General features: G+C 33.7%; 1 long non-coding RNA gene across 1 annotated transcript; it reads left to right on the forward strand.

Annotated features, from left to right (window-relative positions):
- Window positions 1-346: 346 nt before the first annotated feature.
- LOC143069461 (uncharacterized) lies at window positions 347-4925 on the forward strand. The gene is made up of 3 exons (XR_012976406.1): window positions 347-450; window positions 1132-1195; window positions 4493-4925. It is a non-coding gene; the product is annotated as an uncharacterized LOC143069461 (long non-coding RNA).
- Window positions 4926-5146: the final 221 nt, after the last annotated feature.

A 5146-nucleotide genomic window follows, 5' to 3' on the forward strand; every position in this document is an offset into this window, starting at 1 on the left:
TATTAGTCAAGTTGTGTGTTATAAGCTGGAATCTTATCATCAAGTTGAAGTCAAGTTGTCGGAATGATGTAGAAAAATTGTTTTACAATGTCGACTTTCTGATATAAATATAATGGCATAGTAATAAGAGTCGACACGTTGAATTCAACTTATTAATTGATTAAGTCGACAACTTGTTTATTTGATATTAAATCATCATGTTGAAGTCAACTTGTCGGAATGATGTAGATAAAGTTTTTATTACAATGTCGACTTGCTAATATAAATGTAAATGACATAAAATAAGAAGTCGACTTGTTTATTAATTAAGTCAACTTGCTTATTTGATGTTAACTTTATTCGTTCTCATTGTCAGATTCCCACGGTCCGTATTTTACTTCCTGTGCTGACACATTAAAGATGGAGATCGACAGCAACAACATCAGCGGGAGCAGTGGAAACGAGTCATAAGTAAGTTTATATTTGTTTTCTTTGGAGACTTAGCGTTATATTTTAATATGAAGCAATACTGAACACAAAATGAAAAAGATCATAGGGAGAAAAAACGTTATTGTTTGAATGAAAGGGCATCGAAAAGTTACAGTTTAACGTGACCTGTGATAAGATCTAGAGTTAAGACGTCTGCTATTATTAAAGATATATTCTACTTAAAGGGTTTCACCCCTCTCCCCACCATCCCATCACAAGTACACTACCCGTTCTGTACGACTGTCAATGAAAAATGGAAAAAAACTGAATGGTCCCTCCCTTTCGCCTTTCATAGTCCTTTGTAGATCAATCTCCATGACTCATTTAATTCATAACAGCTAAGCAAAAAAAAATTAGTATTCTAAACAAATAATTTGATTCACAACTAGCAGGGTGGATCTTGTCATTTATAAGGGTTGGGTATGGGGATCCTAGCCCACGATAAAGGGGAGTTCCAACTATATGTCCCCATTCAATTGCATTGATCTTCCAAATAAATGTAAAAAAGGGTTCCAACCCCGGACCCCCTGGATTCGCCACTAATGCCAGGTAGAAAAGCATGATGCGAAACGAAATATGTGTTCACTTTATTTTGATATTGACCGATTAGAAGATTTTGCTATTCATTAAACATTTCAATTGACGAAATATCGTCTATTTCAGCTGCTTGGTCACCTGCCCGTCTAATAAATGGTCAAAGACTATGGAATCAAGCAATATTTTAAAGGTAATGTTGAAAGTAAAACAAAGAAATATGTTGCTGACATCGAACATCAAATCAACACACTTTGGCTTAAAAACAAACAAAATTTGTCAAAACTTTCTTGTATAGTTTTTATAATGTTTTTCTTCATTTAGACTAATCAGCTCCATCTTCGTGGAAAGTATGAAAAAGGTTTAATACTGTATTGTGATTTATTTTTTGTAAAAACTGCACCTTAAACGGCCAAAAATTACAAAAAATAAAGGATTACCAAAATAGGAAAAATGAGCACACATTTACACGGCTCTAGCGAAAAATATAGTGAACCATGATATAAAGTTTCTTCATATTTTGTCTAGCATGCGCAGTAAAAGCGAGACATGTAGGTACGGTTTTACAGGCGACGGTGAATATATGGCGTTAACATTGCAACCAAGTTTGCTGTTCATACCTTTATCTCGTGAAGCATAACGAGTAAGGTTCTTATATTTAGGATGCAGATTTCCTACATATTGTTCTTGCCAGTCAGTCATGTGCCATTTATCTTTGACCTATTTTAAATGCTTGAATGACCCTGAAGAACTCTAATAGTCAATTTTGCAACCGAGTTTACTGCTTAAGTCCATATCTCAAGAAATAGAAGTCTAAGGTTGATAATATTTGGCAATAACGTCTCCAACTACAAGGGGATGATAGTCTGAAGTGTAATTTTAGCTTTGACTTAGGTTGATGATATTAGACAAGGAGGTTCCCCACTACCAGGGGATGTCATTTTGATACCTGTAATTAGGTCTTTCAACCTTTCAGGTGAAAGACCTATAGGGTTTGTTCTGATTATTATTATTAGGTCTTTCAACCTTTCTGTTGAAAGACCTATTGTATTCGTTCTGATTATTATTATTATTATTATTATTATTATTATTATTTTTATTTTTTTTCTTCCGCCAACTTTTTTTTCCTTCGCTGTTTTTTTGTTTCACAAGATGTCACTTAGATATATGGTATATGATATCGAACAGTTAATGCGCTTCTGAAACTGACACCGCGTAACAAAAACCTTTACCTTGTAAGAGTTATCTCCCCGAACACTGTTTTTCTTGTGGCCACTAAGGCTTCGCAACCGTAAAAGAAAGCGACAAATTTATTTTTCCAAATTGCTCGTTATATCCTCAGGATGATCTGTTTTATTTTGACCGAAGCTATCTGGAGACTCCATATGAGAGTTATCCCCCCTTTTATATATGATATAAGTGATTTGCATTTCTAACTGGTAAACCATTAGTGATAGAGACCTAGGGTCTTTAGATTTAAGATCCTTGGTCCAAAAAAATGAAAATTAGGTCAAGGTCAAAGGTCAAGGTCAAATTCTAAATTTTGATTTTGGCTTATTTTTACTTATTTTCAATTACTTTATAAGATTTCGACAAAATATTTTTACTAAATTGTTAGTTGCGACATGACGTAACTTATAAATTTTGATTGGAAGGGTGCGTAGACAATAAATGGGAGTTTTTGCCCCTCTTATATTTAGAATTATGCGTAAAGTGATATTACTCATGAACCATACATAATACAGATCTGGGGTCTTTTGATTTGGGATTCTATGTTTATGACCTTGAAATTGAGGTCAAGGTCATAGGTTATTTGGACGTTCTAGATTTTGGCCTTTGCTCGAAATTCATATTTATACATCATAAAGCTATAGGAACTGACATTTTCAACTGAATCTTAATATTTTCATATCAAAATACATCCTTATTGGTTGAAAGACCTTCAATTGTTCTTTGAACAATTGGTTTTTAATTATTATTATTATTATTATTATTATTATTTTTTTTTTTTTTTTTTTCTTCCGCCAACTTTTTTTTCCTTCGCTGTTTTTTTGTTTCACAAGATGTCGCTTAGATATTTAATATATGATATTGAACAGTTGATGCGCTTCTGAAACTGACACCGCGTAACAAAAACCTTTACCTTGTAAGAGTTATCTCCCCAAACACTGTTTTTCTTGTGGCCACTACTACTTCGCAACCGTATAAGAAACCGACAAATTTATTTTTCCAAATTGCTCGTTATATCCTTAGGATGTTCTGTTTCGTTTCAACTGAAGCTATCCGGAGACTCCATATGAGAGTTATCCCCCCTTTTATATATGATATCAGTGATATGCATTTCTAACTGGTAAACTATAAGTGATAGAGACCTAGGGTCTTTTGATTTAAGATCCTTGGTCCAAAAAGATGAAAATTAGGTCAAGGTCAAAGGTCAAGGTCAAATTCTAAATTTTGATTTGGGCTTATTTTCACTTATTTTCATTAACCTTATAAGATATCGACAATTTATTTTTACTAAATTGTTAGTTGCAACATGTCGTAACTTATAAATTTTGGTTGCAAGGGTGCGTAGACAATAAATGGGAGTTTTCGCCCCTCTTATCTTTAGAATTATGCGTAAAGTGATATTACTCATGAACCATACATAATATAGAACAAGGGTCTTTTAATTTGGGATCCTTGGTTTATGACCTTGAAATTGAGGTCAAGGTCATAGGTTAATTGGACGTTCTAGATTTTGACCTTTGCTTGAAATTCATATTTATACATCATTAAGCCATAGGAACTGACATTTTCAACTGAATTTTAATATTTTCATATCAAAATAGATCTTTATTAGTTGAAAGACCTTCAATTGTTCTCTGAACAATTGGTTTTTAATTTGATCTTGGCCTTGTTTTTATGGTTGATTGACTTTGACAATATGCGACCAAATTTTATAAATTAGTCAATGATTGATAAAGAACTAGATATCATGTTTAAGGAGGCATGATGTTACAACAAATTTAGCAAAAATTGAAACATATTTTTTTCATAACAAATTTTATTCATTAGGTACACTATTCGTTGTTTCTTTAAGATATGGTACAAAAATCAACCAAACAAAATAAATTCGTTTAGGCATCAGATGACTTTTAAAATGTTTATTCGATTGCAATATGCTGGAAGAAGATATGTCCTCTTGTTTGAAAATGAAAACATGTTCAAATGTAAAAATATCATATGCTTATACCTGATACCTATAACGGGTAAATTTAAAAATGAAATATGTTATAAATATCGCCATGAAGATTTATTTTGGATTGTCAAAACTTACTGTGTATTTTTCCATTTCGTATTCCATTAAATGTGAAGGCGCAGCGCATTTCCTAGTAGTTTTATAGTAAGCTGATGACGTCACAGTGAACACCCTATTTAGATATCAAGCCAATCGGATTTTTCATTTTATCATTACATCATACGTGTAATTTCTATCTTTATGTTTCAGTTACTCTGTTGTCTCCTTTGTGTTGCTGATCATGACGTTACAGGAATACCTTACCCAGGCGATGATGCTTCTGTGCCTGAACTAGTCCAATACTATCATCAATTATGCTACACGTCCCTTCAAATATGTGGATTTCTCTTGTTTGTTCACGGAACATTCATGAGTTGTTCCATGTTAAAAAGACTTAAGAGAAGATTAAATATCAGACGGCGTAGCAACCAGTCGCCATTACCTACAGTTGTAAGGACAATCCTGGCTTTACACCGTAATGGCCTGTCTAATGTTGGATACAGGTATATGTGGAGGACTCTGAACATAGGCTTTGGACTTTGCGTCACACAATCAAGAGCAAGGCTTTGCTTAAGAACAATAGACCAACAGGGTGTACTTAACAGATCGCATCGAGTTCTTCGAAGGAGAGTGTACTACAATAGAGGACCTAACTATCTGATTCATGTCGATGGTTACGATAAATTAAAACCCTACGGCATAGCTATACATGGGGCAATCGATGGATACTCTCGTAAACTTTTATGGTTGATAGCAAGTCCCTCCAACAATAACCCCAGATATGTCGGTTACTGGTATCTTAATTGGATCAAACAAAGAAAGATGCTTCCAAGGGTTGTTCGATCGGATGCAGGAACAGAAAAC

The sequence above is a fragment of the Mytilus galloprovincialis genome, chromosome 3, assembly GCF_965363235.1.
Source record: "Mytilus galloprovincialis chromosome 3, xbMytGall1.hap1.1, whole genome shotgun sequence".
In the NCBI taxonomy this organism is placed as follows: domain Eukaryota; kingdom Metazoa; phylum Mollusca; class Bivalvia; order Mytilida; family Mytilidae; genus Mytilus; species Mytilus galloprovincialis.